Consider the following 17,030-nt stretch of genomic DNA (forward strand, 5'->3'; position numbering starts at 1 on the left):
AATAACGATATGAAATTATAATTTAAAAATAAATAAATAAATAAATAAATAAATAAATACATACATAAATATTCTCCCCTAAATCCGACCCCTAAAGTGCAACCAGTGCCAGTCCCATCAGAAGTCACATATTTAGTCGAATGAGGTCTCCCTGTGTGAAATTAAAGTGTCCCAAGATCTCAGAATAACGTAACCTGTTCCCGGAAGAGTTTGTTAGAGAATCGAACATGTGCAAAAAACAGCATCCCGAAAAACGAGAGCTAACAAAACAGGGACAAAGTTCAGGGTTTGCTTATTTATTTAATTATTTTTTTAAAAAAATTTTAAATCCTGGCATTTGAACAGCATGTGGCGCAGCATTTAATCCATTAATATAAATGTAAGGAATATTACACAACTGGCAACAGGAGCTGTCTAACCAAAGTCAGTGACTGGATAAGGATCGTTCCGGATAGTCGGCAAAGCAGGAGGGTAATTCCCAAGTAGCTGGAAAGATCCACCATTCAATGTGAGAAGCTATTCATAGGTTATACGGCGTACTAGGGACTCCGAACACGGCGGAAAATTTGGCGCTACATTTGGTGGAAAGCCAACACTGCTGACTGAGAAGCCATCCCTACAGCGAAGCATGGTGTTGGTCGCATCATGTCGAGTTACGCTCGGCCTCTTGGCTGCTTCTCTGACTAATCCATTCTTTACCTGGTCAGTGATGTTAGTGGACAGCCAACCGAGCTAATCAAGGAAACATCATGGGTGTGCCATATTCTTTCCATTTTTACATAATGGATCCCAGGGGGCTCGGGGCACGAGGCGGGGTACACGCTGCCAATCCATCGCAAAATCATGCACCTTTATCTTCGTTCCAGCTGTGATGACTTGGGTGGGTATTTTGCAGTGAGAGTTACACATAATTTAGTGATAGTGCTTAAGGTATCCATTAGCTAATGGATCAGTGCAAGAAAGTGTGTGTCGATTTCACTCCCTTGTACTTAACCCTTCCGTGTGTGTGTGTGTGTGTGTGTGTGTACGCCCCTCGCTACCACCATCACCCTTTCACTGTGTCTCTCAGGCTTCTGCTATTCTCTCTATCATCCCTCTAAGGCAGACAGAATTGAATAGATATAAAACGTGGAAATAGGAAATAGCACGGCAGGAATGTTTTTTTTCGGACACATTGCTGATACGATCACACATGGTGGATGACCTAAGAGCTACTCTTTAGCAGCAGTAGCATTTGGTGTAGCTCTTTAGGTTCTGGTAGCTTGGGACTAGAAATGTGTGTCTTAAAACTCAACATATTTAGCATGTCCACTACTTAATTAGGTTCTAATAGGTTGGTTCATTATTACTTCATATCTGCAGACTGGTTAGCGATCAACACGGTCTTATTAAGCTCAAAAATTAAGCTAAAGGGAAATCAGGATGTCCAAAGAAACAGTTAAAGGTACAGTGTATGGTCAAATGTTTGTGGACGCCTGACCGTCACACTCATGAGTACTTTCTGGACATCTCATTTCAGAGTTAGTCCTTTGCTTTGCTGTTATTTGCAGTTATAATAAGCTCCACACGTCTGGGAAGGCTTTCCAATAGATTTCAGAACGTGGATGTAGGGATTTGTGCTCATTTAGCCACAAGAGCATTAGTGAGGTCCGGTACTGGTGTCCGGTAGGAGGCCTGGGTCACAGTTCATCCGAAAGGTGTTCAGTGGGGTTGAGGTCAGGGCTCTGTGCAGGCCACTCGAGTTCTTCCACATCGACATCGGCAAACCATGTCATCATGGCGCTCACTTTGTGCACAGGGGCATAGGGGCTACTTGTACATATGATAACTGGCAATAGGAAAGAACGACCAAGAGAGCAAAGACCGAGACAGGAAGGGACAGCACAAAGGATTGGCAGGTGGGGATAGACTGTCAACACACACACACACACACACACACACATACTAACAGGTGCATGACATCATCACACTGCAGCCTGGCCGGAAAGCTTTTGCAGCAGGAAGTATAAACTAACCGGTATTGTGTCCCTCCAAACAATGACATCAACAGCTATTAAAGGCAAATGCTAACTATTGATCCATTCTTCTAAGGGTGTTGCAATCCATCTAAATTAAATTGCATTTTCACAAAGATTTTTCTCTTCAGTTGCTGCAAATAACCAGACCTGTAATGCTAGATACTGTACGCTTCATCTAATTTGCTTAACTGGAGCCGGCAGTACTTGAATACACCTTGTGATATTATAAGGTCATCAGAATGGCATTTCATTTCAGGACTCAGGACCCCCAAACACACACACACATTCGAATAGTCAGATGTAGAAATTCGTTCCACGGCGCAAAGATCACAACATTCCTCTTAAGAAGCATTTCACCCAGAAAACCTTAACGGTAAACTCCGATTACTGAGATTCGCATCGATCTTGTCAGGCGTTATGTATTGAGATATTTCGATCTTTGCTTCTCTCGTCAGCGTTTTCTTTCCAATCCCGTAACCACAACGATGATGTCATGGGAGTCAGTGGCCCCGACGCACTAAATAATGGAGATAATTACAATACCATGATGTCACCTTGAACCCCTTAAATATTTGATGAGCCACTTCCTGTGGGTCACGCAGACTTAGTGTGGACTTTAAAGCCATTGTAAAACTTGCATTAATGGTCTGGACACCCCTATAGCACAGGGCAATCAATTTACTGTCTCTCTTATTTCCTTCATACTCTCCTCTCCTAAATGTGTCTTGCTATTGTGGCTAGATGCTCCCTCTCTCTGAAGTTCTTTATTCTTCTTATCTGTCTGTCTGTGCTTTCAGCGCAGCTATAAATAACGGAAAATAAGGCACTGGGGTGTACGTCATTTTTTTGGTGACTATACTCATGGCGAGGATGATTTAGAGTAACTTTGAACGTTTAATATATGAATTCAGTAAGGCTTTACAATATGGTTCACTAACGAATGCGAAAGTACTTATTAACGTATTAGCAGTAAGTAATCAAGCGTTACCGTAGTAACCATTCTTAGTCAATAATTACTGATCGCTATAATAAACCACTATATGGACTAAAGTGTCATGATTTGTTAACTGATATTAAATTGCTATGCTGACAGAACTGTAAGGAAAGAGCTGCTGTGTTATCTACGTGTACTTTGGGATTACTCATACGCTGATAAAAAAAACAAAAAAAAAAACAAAACAGAAGCTTTCTAAATCTGAACTTCTTAAAAGTTGAATTTCGTCCTCAGTTCCTTGAGGATCTGCTTCATACGATTGTATGATTCTTAACAGAACTGTTCTACCCTCCTCCATAGGTCTGAATTTATTCCTTACCCCTCCTGTGCACTCAAGTAGGTCTTGCCCAATATTTACCCCCCTGTCAGTATGGCATTGGCAGCACACCTCTCTTTTTCGGGCATGCACCACATTTGCACAACACCACATTCATTCCTGATCAGCACATGCTCGATGTGTGCAAGCCAAAGGCAATAGAGCTAGACCTCACCTTCGAAATTCGTTATGAATGTCGAGTAAATCAGAGGTTGTGCAATTTTTTAATTTTTTTAATGTTTTTTTTTTTTTTTTTTTACATTTTTGACAGTTTTGAAAGGCATGTGTGAGAACTTTAAGACATGGAAATGTCTTAAAGGTGGGAATATTAAGGAGTCCTCATCCTGATCTTGAGGGACGCCGCAACGTTTCCCCCGTTTCCTGTTAGATCCGTAACAGCTCTTCCGTTCCTGACGGACGATACCAGTCTACGTTATCCCATCTACCTTTCACGATACAGTGCGATACGGTACAACGTTATTGTCAACCGAGGTTGAAATTGATCTTTGACCCACGCCAGCAATATAAAAGACACGTACAGTACAGCACAAATGTTAGCAACATCAAAATACCAAAAAAAAAAACAACAAAAAAAACAACCATAGATATAAAAGAAATTAATGCAGATATTAAAACAACGGCAGGTTTTCTCTTATCGGTTACCGACTTAAGGAAGAAATTATTCTAATTTAATCCTGTTATTATGATGAATATAGCTATGCAATCACCGTAGGTAAAAAAAAATCGTCATGTTCCTTGTGTTTGAACTCAAGATGCTACTCATATACACTATCTAGCCAAAAGTTTGTGGACACCTGACCATCATACTCATATGTGCTGTATGAACGTCCCATTCCGGATATAGTTTCCTCTTTACTGTCATAACAGCCTTTAGTCTTTCGGGAAGGCTTTCCACTTGATTTTGGAGTGCGACTGTGGGGATTTGCTCATTCTGCCACGAGAGCATTAGTGAGGTCGGGTGGGCACTGATGTCAGGCGAGAAGGCCTGGTGCGAAGACTGCTTTCGAAATTCCTCCCAAAGGTGTTCAGTTGAGGTCAGGGCTCTGTGCAGTCCACTGCACGCTCAAATTCCTCCACCAACCTCGACAAGCAATGTCTTTATGGACCTCACTTTGGACAGACTCGGACAGACAGAGTGTATGTAGGTAATAATAAAGAAATTGCATTAGTGGGTAGAATTTTCTTGAATTATTTAAGAATCGTTAGGCCAACACTGAACAGAAGACTTTGGGATTGATAGTTCGCAGTGCTTGCACATATATAGAACGAAAATCTGCGGAGAGCAAAACTTATTTGTCGTTGTTGTTGTTGTTGTTCTGCTAATGTCAAAACGAATATGGAACATTTTGGTCACATATCTCACGAAAAACAAAAAAAGAAGATGTATGATGTTACTACATATTTAAAATTTATGAAACTTCCTACAAGCCAATATGTTTAGTCCAACTGGATCTGCAAGAAATGATCATCTGGATGTTATTACAGTCTCAGTCTCTCTCTCTCTCTCTCTCTCTCTCTCTCTCTCTCTCATGCTCTCTCGCTCTCTCTCTTTCACTCTGTGTGTGTGTGTGTGTGTGTGACTTTAGTGCCATATTTCATCATTATTGTTCATAAACATCTGGTTGGTCTCAGAGTCACATTCCTACAAAAGTGACTTTTCCCCTTATATACAGCTCACATGATTAAATCTGCACCCAAAAGAGGATTCGGTCTCTGATTACTTCTTCGCCTGAGGAAAAGATTTCGCGAACGTTACAATTCTTTAAGAATTCAGATGCCAACTTTCCTTCTCGTTTTACAGGTGTTATTCTTTAAAGCAGTAAACGTGTCAGTCAAAAAGTTCCGTGAAAACGAATTTCGCAGTAAATTCTGTGGTCGGTTCCTCCAAGTGATAGCATGGACTCGGCATTCGACCGGGAAATGATGCACTCACGGTCCAAACGTAGTGTAAAACTCTTGAGTAGGCGCATTACACTTAAACTGAGAACTATTTTTTATTATTGATGTCTGTCATGACATGACCGAGTGAGAAGATCTCTCGAGGCCCGACACTGCGGCGTGTTTTTCTTGGCCATGACTCTATGGGGTTTGTTTTTTTCCTTCACATCATTTCACAGATTTGAAACAGCCACGCTGCAAGTGAGCTGATTTGTTGCTTTCCGATGAGTGTCCTAACAATTATGGTGCAAGACAAAACAATCACACAGTCCTGCACTTCAACAACTCTCTTCTCAGAAGCACATGAGAAAATATGTCTCAGTAAAGTCCTGCTAATATGGAACTGCTAATACAGGACTGCTTTATCTGCAAGGTTATGCTTCTTCGATAGTTTGCCCTTCTTTTGACCTTCTGAATGTTGACGGATGTCATCATACATCATCTTGATGCTTTCTTTTTTTTTTTTTTCTTTTTTTTTTTTTTTTTTTTCCAGTGGGATAGAGGGAAGAAACCAGGCCAAGAAACATGGAATTGGAGCAGGGGTAAATACTGAATGGATGAATTCAACGCTCCAGGCCTTCACTGTGTCACTTCAATGCCAGCTTTCATTTTCAGTAATGTGCCCGTAGTACCACTGTCCAAAATACACATACGTACACACCATACCCATTGCATTAGTGAAGTGGAAAGCAGAACATTTGCATAGACGCAGGGAACGTTTTCACAGTAACCCGATCCACAGAATTGAAGCTGTTACAGGATTTGACACGGACACAGCAGTAAATAGCTACACCAGACAAGTATACAGTACTTGTTTTTTTTTTAATTATTATTATTATTATGATTTTTTTTTTCTTTAAATAAAATGACCAGCTCATGTACTCCTAAAACACTTTGCTGAGACTCAGTATCAGGAACTCCTTTCTTGAAATAAATCCCTAGGCTATCACTCGCTTTTTCCAACTGTTTGTCAAGTTCCAAAAGGAGGAATAAGAGTAGAACTGAGCCGAAGGAAAATCATCGCACGGTGTAATTTATCTAATTCCATCTCTGAGCATCACGAGATGACATCATGTTGAGAGAGAGAGAGAGAGAGAGAGAGAGAGAGAGAGAAAAAAAATTCTCCAATTGGTTGCTGCCAATCGGTTACACAATACCAAGACAAACAGTGTATGATAGTGTCCTCTGGTTCAGTGGTCGTCCACTGATCCCACCCAAAATGCTGTAATCGAATAATCCTTCCAGATTTGAAGGGTGTGGTGACAAGGAGGTTAGGCGGAACATGTGGAGATCGTGAAATATTTATTGCTTTTCTTGTTGAAGCCCCCAAGTGTGTTTGGAATATTTTATGTAATCAAAAGAAGGAAGGATTCTTTTTTCAGTCTTTGGCTGTATCACCCTTGAAATTTGTTGAAATAGCTCAGACATGGCTTCCTGGCTTGAAGTCAGGGTGTTGGAGTGTCTTCGGGATGAGAACGTCTCTAATGTGAGTGGAGTTGATTGTAGGAGCACGGCTCTGGAGTTTATTTTTCATTCAGCTCACATTTCAATGCCTGTTTGTTGGAATCCTCTCAGTCAGCAAGAGAACAAACAAGCGTGTCTGTTACTCATTATGCAAACATCTCAGGACACAAATACACACATTTGCAAAGGCACAAAAATTTGGAATACATTTCTTAAATGCATTCCAGAAATTAGTAATAGAACATCTACAGTATGTTGTTTTTTTTTTTTTTTTTTTTTTTTTTTTTTTGTAGAATTGATACCATAAATCCATTTGGGAATGTGCTTTTGTTTGACTTAGTATTTGCTGGGATCAACCACCAGAGCTGGGACGTTTTGTTGTCTGAAGCAGTGTTTCCCGAATCCCCAGGTTTTTTTTTTCATGTCTTGGTACAGTTATGATGGGAGCTGACGGAGGGTGAGTTGGAGATCTTGAGCAACTGAGGATTGCATTTAGTAAATATGAACTCAAACATCACATTTTAGACAGCTTTTCTTTAAAGCGCACTTATTATGGTTTTGAAACGTGCCTAATTTTCATATCAATAGATTTACGTGCATCCGAGGTCAAAAAACACTTCGACGTGCTCATAATTTAAATTGCAGTGTGTCTCCCCAGTTGGCACCCTGTCCAGGGTGTACCCCGCCTTGTGCCCGATGTTCCCTGGGATAGGCTACAGGTTCCCCGTGACCCTGAAAAGGATAAGCGGTATAGAACATGGATGGATGTGCCCCCCCCCCCCCCTCCCCCGCCCTCCCGCCCCCCAGTGTTGCAAACGACTCGTTCAATGATTCGTTCTAAAGGATTCGTTCTAAACTCCTCCTTTCAGAGAGCATACTCTGCTCTGATTGGTCAGACGTCCCAGTCTGTCGTGATCGATCTACCGCTGTCATCGAGCAGCCAATCAAGACCAGAGGCGGGGCTTTTTGTTACAAACCTACGTAGGTTAGTACAGGAAGTGAAGTCTGGAATCACTAACGACTCGTTTCAGCGGTTCAGAATCGGTTCCTTTTTGAATTTTGAAACTTTGCAGCCTTATAACACACTACATGAAAGTGTAATATTTGAAAAACCATAATAGGTGCAATTTAAACTAGATATGCATCTCTGAAAGGAAATACAGTGTTAGGGGACACGGAGCACGGGGAGAACATGCAAACTCCGCACACACAGGGCCACGGTGGGAATCGAACCCCCGACCCTGGAGGTGTGAGGCGAATGTGCTAACCACGTGCGCCCTTCTTTTTTTAGTGGTAAAAAAAAAAAAATGGCTGACCTCGTCTAGTGAATCAGTTCCTGTAGCTGTTTATAAATAGAACCATCTGATGCTCAAGAGCTCTGCAGTAAAACTTGCACATTCCACATACGATGGTTCTGCAGCACTCGCTCATCTGGACACCGCCGGGTCGTTGACAGGAGAAAATTGTAATGCTTACCCACCATCTTTCTTTGAAAAGAAGAAGAAAAATGCTGAGAGGGAAGAGGGGGTGAATTATGCAACTTGGCTAAAACACAAGTCTAGCTCTAAACATTTAGTCGCTCGTGGTTGCTGCCGCAGCATTTGTTTTGGTTTTTGGTGATATTTTAGTCAATTGAAAACACTGGCATGCAGGGCTTTTTCAGAGGCCCTGGGAACACGCTGGAGAAATTCTTCTGGGATCTTGGGAAATATCATATAGGACCAGTCATGCCGAAAGGCTTGAGCAAACCATCCGTGAGTGGATTGAGTGGAGGAGACCGAAAGGGGCGCTTCGGGTTCTTGACGGAGGTTTATAGAGCTTTGAAGGACTAGAATTTCCACAAGTCTACTAAGGAGTTTGGGTCTTGGTTTTCTTTTGAGGTTAGAAAAATGCCTACCGAGACCGATCTGCGCCCTTCAGAACTTTAGCCATGCTTTGTTTTCATTTCATATTTGTGAACGTTGTCAACAAAAGTAACGCGCATCAAAGTTAAATAAACTTTCGATTATTTTTCCGAATGTCCACGCAAGACCGAGATGTCCACCTCCTGGTGCGTAATGGCTAGGCTGCTGTCCACGAGATGGACGGCTCTTTGGAGAAATTGTGGCTCGGTGCCTTCTTCTTGGTGTTAAAGTAAATCAATCAGTCAGCAGCCAAGGCAGGACCATATGCACTCTCTCTGAGAATACTGCATCCACTAATCCTTACTTCTTCTACACAATGAGCTCTCTGACCCTTACTGAAGGGCATTTTGTTTCATTTTGGATTGGAACAATTTCCTTTTTTTTTTTTCTTCTTAAATGCAATAGTTTCTTGTTGTAGAATGATCTAGATTCAAACTAGCTTAGAAACTGACTGAGTTTTGTCCTTGAGTAGTACGTACAGTCGCTCAGACAATTCAAATTTTGAGGTTCATGTTGGTCACCTTCCAGCCTCTCTCTCTCTCTCTCTCTCTCTCTCTCTCTCTCTCAGCTAGAGACCAGAGCAAAGCACCTGAAGTAAGCAGGGAAGTGGGGGTGTGGGCAGGATTATCAGGTTCACATTGTGTCCATGTGGTAACCATTTCTCCGTAATCTCTAGTAATTGTATCCGTATTAAATCTAGAGTCCCATTTTCCGTTAACTCCACCATCGTGACCAGCACATTTACCAAGCTGTCACGGGGGCCCCCTTTAAAGTAATGCAAATTGACGCAACCAGAGAGACTATTAAAAAGTTCGTCAAAATAGTCCTGCAGAGATTTCCTGTTTTAATGATCTTGAAATGCACATTTATGAGAAGGCACTACATGCACTTCCTCTGAACCTAGTGAAAACGTTTCACGTCACTTTGCGTTAATCCAGAGCTCGGACGAATAACGGTCACAAACCCTATAACGCAGCGTGCACAAAGATGAGGTTGATATTGAGTTCAAATATACTTAATCTTAATATACATATGTAGACAGATAAAACTGGCATGCCAATGAAAATCTATACATCAGTTCTGCCGATTATACGGTGCAGACCAATCAAAAGTACTGTAAGAAACATACAGTTGTGTCAGTGGAACAGTGAGCGTTAGGGCATTATACATTTTCCTCATAAATGGTGTAGTATCCCGTAATTGCTGCCGATTTCAAATTTTCATTTTGTTAGTCACACTGTCAAACCCGGATATGTTCATTTAACTCAAAGAATTTGAGGAAACTAATTACCTGGAAATTTTTAAGTTGATAAATCAATTTCTTTAAGCCGAATACAATTAAATATAACAAGAATTGAGCTCGAACTCTGTCATTTAAAATAATTTGTAGTTATATTTACGTGTATTCGGCTTATAGAAATTGATTAATCGATGTAAAAATTTTGAGGTAATTAGTTTCCTCGATTTTTTTTTTTGAGTTAAATGAACTTACAGTGTAGCATTCGTATTCTTTTAATTAAGCTCCTTCAAAATTTGTATATATATATATATATATATATATATATATATATATATATATATATATATATATATATATATATATATATATTTTACTTTTAACTTTTGAGAAAATCTATATGCATCACAATTGCCCAAATGCCCTCAAATGCAGCAAATTTGATGCAATTGCAGAATGACCCTTTGACCTACGGTTTTAATGGAGACAGGTAATTATGCCGTACCACCCACTTACTCCTGCCCTTAAAGTGCACTATAATGGGGTTTCCATTACAATAGCACCCATTCCTTTTCCTCTTTCCCCTCAACCATGCAGTGTGAAGTCAGAATGCATTACCGGCGCAGCAGTCAAAATAACATTACCGTCTCTGGTGTTACAAGTTAAAGTAATGTGGGATTTTTTTATTTTTTTTTTCCCTAGCTAAGTGTTCTAGTGGTTTGGTGGCACAAGTGTTACCACATCCTAGCGTACAAATTTGCAGTGTTTTAATATAGCTGGAATGTATGTGCAGCTGCTTTTCCATTTTGCATGCAAAAAAAAAAAAAAAAAGATGATGATGATTGTGTACTTGTGAACTCTTTGACTTTACTGTTTTTTTTTTATCTAACAGACACAATACTCAGACATCGGACATTACTCGCTTGTTATTCAGAACAACGCCCGTGATGAAGATACGACCTCAAGCTGAACCGAGATCACTTTCTCTCTCACCTTCAGACTGACCAGCCGTCACCTCATGCTTGTGCATCCACAAATCAGCAATGATAAATTTCCTTTGGCTCAGTAGCCAGTCCAGACCATCATTAATTACCGCTAGGACAGAGAGAGGCCCTTAAAATATGAGGAACATCAGGCTTCACAATACCCCCTCACCTGCCATTCCCACCACAACAAATAAATAAATAAGGGAAGTGGGTGATCCATTAGTGTGTGAATGATAGGCCAAAGACCTCCCTTAATTGCTTTCTTCTTGTTGTGTCTCAATTTATTTCTCAACATCCTGAATACCTACTCTAATACACACACACACGCACAGGGTTTATGATGGATGGAGCTTGAGGAAGATACACCAGAACCAGGTGAAGCACGCAGCAGCTTTGATTAACGAGACGGCCAGGGGTCCCTGAGGAGCCTGTGGCAGAATAATACTATTACAGAGAAACAGCTGCTACTCATAGGCCTAAGGGAATCCCACATGCACATTGAGTACCAGCGAGACCAAGAAATTAAAGGATGGATAGATACATACATACATACATACATACACAAAGAATCTGTACCGATATCTGCTTGTTTATACCATTAAAAACAAACGCACGTAAAAGAAGCAGGAAACTGGCGACCGTAATACATTGCATCATATTGTTAGTATTAGTTCTATATGATAAATGTCATAACAATGACGGTAAAGAATAAAGGAAATCTAATACTGTGTTGGTATTCACTACCCTTTTAAGGCCCTACTGTACGTTGGATCATAAGCACGCTTACCTCTGTAGTGTAGTGTGCATATATACCCACATATAACTACAGGGTGTGGGTAATGGAAACAGCTCCACCAGTAAGAGTATGTTAGTTATGTTACTGGATATTGTACACTACAGACACAGAAATGACGTCTTTTTGAAGCGTGTACTGTAGCATGTAAAAATAAATAAATAAATAAATCATCTATAGTCTGTTGCATCACTCAGTACAGAGGTACAGGTCTGCATCTGGAAGCATCATCAGCACAAGAAAAGAGTCTGAATGGGGGGGGTGATTCGGAATGGGATACATTCGGGGGATGGTCGGGTGTCCAAATATTTTTGATCACATCGTGTATAAACAGTGGCTGGGATGGTTTAGAAATGATTAAACAACCTAGATGATATAATACGATGTTTTCTTCCTCACCTTCTTGTGTATATGCACTACAAAAGGGTACCTGCTTGCTATTTGTTGTACTTAATGTTATACTCGCCTTTAAGTAAGGTCATGTAAATCCTTCCCATCTCCCACAATGCAATTCTACTGTCTCCACTATACGTTGAAGACATTTGGGTCTGAGATCAAATGATGAATAGGACAGCTCAATGTATAGTCAAAACAATAGAACTAGCCTTGCTGTTCCGATACTTTTGGAGGGGAGTGTACCTAAGAAGACATTAATACTTTAAGTCTAGTGAGTGCTTTTACCGTATATATGTAAATGATTTCCTCGCTGACGTATCGAACTAAACGGGTTAACGACCCTGCAGATGCTAAATAGAAACAGCGGCTAATAGAAAAACGATATTTTCTTCATTACATTGCATGAGTCGAGCCCTTGTCAAAGGCAGGTTGCGTTAACCGCTGAGAGAGCCTACTCGATTTTAACCTGCACTCCTGGTCGAATCGAAACGATACGTTCTTCCGTCTGTTTTAATGACGCGGGCCCGCCCGAGACAGACCAAGCGTCTCTCCTGCCGTACCTCTGAACCACCATCACGCAGACTGAAAAGAATCAGGACATGCTTGGAATATAAAAAAAAAAAAAAAAAAAAAGTTTCCCCGTTGTCTATATTAATTAGTGTCTCATTTAACGACCCCAGAATCAAACACTTTGCTGTGGGGGTGGGTAAAGAGACGAGGAGCCAAGCTGACAAACAAACATGGAGCGTGTGGGAGGGGAAACAGAGCGAGTCGAGGAGACACAAAGACATCAGAATACATATCAGTCTAAAAATAAACTCTCGCGCTTTGTTTTCATACGACAGGGCGAAGTGTAGCTAATTAGAGCGGAGACATTAGTCGGGGCGACAGGTACAGGTACGGAGTCGTGGCTTCTCCGCTCTTCCTGACAGTGTACGCTAAGAGCGGAGGAGTGTAAGCAGGGCTAATGGCTGTCAGCTCCTGACAGCTGTAAAATGGCCTTGTAGTTCTCCCGTGCTGAAGCTGTCACGGAGACACGCGTTAGCATGGTGTTAGCACGCAGATTGTCACTATGGCAAGGCATATCATTATTAACAAACACTACAGAGGTTACGTTAGTGCCCTTCAGTGTGGGAAGTGCACTTCAGCGTAGGAAGCAAACCCCAAACCCCCCCGATACACACAAATTTGTCAGAGGTAACAAGCCATGGCCTGCCACAGCAGTAGGTCTGGTGTGCCAGTCATCGTAGTTTAACACTATGTTGACACCGATTAGCACTCGACCCCAGTGTGAACATAAAACAACTGCTCTAGATGTTACTTTACTGCTTTCTTGTTCCGTGTCTGTAACAATGCCATCCGCACGCCTGGCGTCGTTCTGCTTGCCGTGTGCAACGATGTGCTGCTATTTGTTGATGTCTTGTAGTGTGCTTTTGCAGTAGCTTGAGGCATCCAGTACAGGAACACACAGAATAACGTACTGTACATAAAGAGGAGTAGGCGAGATTTAAAGTTCAGTACATACATGCCTCTAGGAGCAGAGTGTAGTATATATCAGAGTTTAATGGACAAGGGTATCAAAAATACGACAGTGGATCTGTCATGACTTCCTCTCATGAATTACATTGTGCTTTCCACAACAAAGCAACAACCTCTCTTTCTCTCTCTGCGTGTGTGTGTGTGTGTGTGTGTGTGTGTGTGTGTGTGTACAGTACTGTGTAAACGTTTTAGGCACATGCAAAGAAACGCTCTAGGGCAAAGACTCCTTAATAATAATGAAATTTAAATGTTTCTACATTTATTTATTTTTTAAAATACCATAAGTCAATATTTGGTCTGACCAAAAATTTTTAAATAAAAAATAAAAAATAGTAGTCTCCGGTATAATTTGTGCAGGAAATTAGCCGGTAAGTTTTATTGAGCATCTTGCAAAATCAGTTTCTTATTTTCACAGTCATCATTGGGTGTGTGTTGTTTTTTTTTGGTTTTTTTTTTTGTGTGTGTGTGTGTCTGAAAAGTGGTCTCTTATGTAATATGCTGCTTTCTTTAAAGTGCACCTATTATGTTTTTTTTTTCCTTTCAAATATTACACTTTCATGTAGTGCGTTATAGAGCTGTTTGCGAATGTAAAAAAAACGTCTGCGAAGTTTAAAAAAAATCAAAGCGCAGGACGGATATACAACGGAGTTATCGACTCCCAAAAGAAGGAATCGATTCTGAACAGCTGAAACGAGTCGTTAGTGATTCCAGACTTTACTTCCTGTACTAAGCTACGTAGGTTCGTAACAAAAAAAAAAACCCCGCCTCTGGCTGCTCGCTGACAGTGGTAGACCGATCACGACAGACTGGGACGTCTGACCAATCAGAGCAGAGTATGCTCTCTGAAAGGAGGAGTTTAGAACGAATCCTTTAGAACGGATCATTGAACGAGTCGTTTGTGACACTGGTGGGGGTGGGGGGGTATTATAGGTATATATATATATATATATATATATATATATATATATATATATATATATATATATATATATATATATATAATATATTATATATCAATATATATTATATATAAATATATATAAAAATTCTGTGTCTCTAGTGGAGTTCCTGGTTGTGACCCTTGCCTCTTGTCTGGTTTCTGATAATGGGTTAGACCAAACAAACTTCACACTGAGCATGCATGCTAACTCAATCATGTATACATCTAAGCGGCCTCATTAGTAGTCGGTGGAGGTGGTGAATGGAATTTCAGAAAGTCCAAACACTCCAGATTTCACTGAATTCCCGCAGCTTTGTTGGCTGTTCTCTGTAGATGCTGTGTAATGTCACTTCACACTTCCTTCCTTGAGGCCTGCAGGCAGAGCTCAAAGCACTTCTGCAGCACAGACATGTCTGCGTTACCACAAGGAGGGGAGCAAAAACATCAAGGAACAAACGCAGCTGAAGCTCATTGAGAGAAGTTCAGCTTCACACAATGTCGGTTCATAGATTGGTCATCCAACTCTTGTTATTGTTTTTTTCCCCCCCGAGTCCATTTTATTTTATTTTTATGTTTATCTGTCTAAAAGTGTTAAATCAGATGTAGACTGAGTTCACGGGGTCAAGTTCAGGTTAAGCCACGCCATTTCCAGGATTCTTGCATTACGGTCTGGTCGGCCACACAAGGCAATTGCTTCACTCTAATCGCTCATAATTGCGGCACAATTAACAACACTTGGCATCTTGCATGACTTTCAAATTATGTTAACTCTAGTGGACCTGATGCTTCCCCTCAATTTGGTAACCTTTTTAGAACCTCCCCAGTGATTGAATGTTGGCGTGATTACTGTGAAGACACCGTTTATATCTATGATCGAAGATCAGACACCTGTCTGTGATTCCCCACGTTGGGGATGAGCTTAGCTCTGGGACTTTGAGCACTTTAATAACGTACGGAATTCACAGAGGAAAATATTTGGACTCTCTAATGTTCCACGTGGAACTCAACTTCAGTCATCTGATGGTTAGAAGAACTGAGAGACTGAAACACATGGAGAGGTTTTTTTTTTTTTCATTTCTCTGGCAGTCCATTGATGGTAGCATCTATTTAATTTCTGCTCTGACCCTAGGAACAGGCTATGTTTAGACACCAGGTTGCAATTTGCCTATTAAGACTTGATTTTTATCATATCGAATCTGGATTTGTTACCATGGAGGTAGAACAGAAAACCATACAAACCGGCATCATATTTTATAGGATATTACTGGGTCTAAGAATCGAATTAATGTACGTTATACATTACAGTATCTAATTACAAATTTATACGTTCAATGGCAGTACATTTCGTGTAAATGTTATGTCGAGAAAGTGAAAATGTGATAGTATTTGTTTTGGGATGCTGCTTGTACCCTTCAGTAGTTTATCAATGTAGACAATGTAGAAAAATTTCACATTTTGTCAGATTTTTTGTATGTTTTCAATTGTTCTGTATGAATGCACATCTGGAAGCTATTTTCAAGCCAACAGTGACTTACTCGTTACAAATTTTTCCCCATTAAGACAGAGATCGGTTCTCTGGTAACGACACTACTATTCATGCTTTTAAACTCAGACATGTAAGAGCTGAGAAACGCTTCGACTGGGCATGAAACTCGTGTCCGAGCCATAACTGAAGAAAGAAAGAAAGAAAAAAAAAAAAAAGACGACGCATCGATCCAGGAATCCTAATTTGGGCCATAAAGTGGTGAACTGATGTTTTCACAGGAAGCGTTTGGCGGGACGTTATAAAACCACGCTCCTTAAGCCTGTCACCACACCATAACTCAGACCTTTCCTTCTGACAAAAGCCGACTATTGTCCAGCCCAAACCTGCTCCTGGCTAAAATTACCTCTCTAGCTCATTATCGCCCAAGATATACAGAGAGAGAGAGAGAGAGAGAGAGAGAGTGGGAAGCATGTGAGGATGAAGGACTGTTAGTTCAGCAGAATAGTTTTCTGGCAACTCGATGTCCATTACTTATATGCCTTCATACGGCTCTTGGAGAAGTGCAGGGAAGTTAATAAGCTCACCGTAATTCTGAGACTCATCGGATGATGAAACTCTGCCCACTCTGCAGTGTGTAGCTCTAAGGCTTGTGGGTCGGCTTGAAAAGTGAACGTCGAGAAGCAAAACCGTTACGATCTCACGAACTGTAGACTTTAGTGTCATTAAGTTGTATGTAATTACTGTGATATATCACGAGTACAAACAATGTCTGACGATTTCTTGCTTCAATAATGTATTAAATGATGTATTTATGGAATATGTCTTTTAACGTTTGATGTACTTACAACCTGTATTAATAAGTAGGTTTTATTTCATGAATATAGGAATTATAGAGTATATAAATGCAAGAGGTTTTCCAGGGGGTCGTAAAATTGCTTCCAGGTCGGTAAGAGTATGGAAACCCTTTGAACACGCCTTCTGTATTAAATCGTGCCGGT

The sequence above is a fragment of the Ictalurus furcatus genome, chromosome 18 (genome assembly GCF_023375685.1).
Source record: "Ictalurus furcatus strain D&B chromosome 18, Billie_1.0, whole genome shotgun sequence".
NCBI lineage: Eukaryota > Metazoa > Chordata > Actinopteri > Siluriformes > Ictaluridae > Ictalurus > Ictalurus furcatus.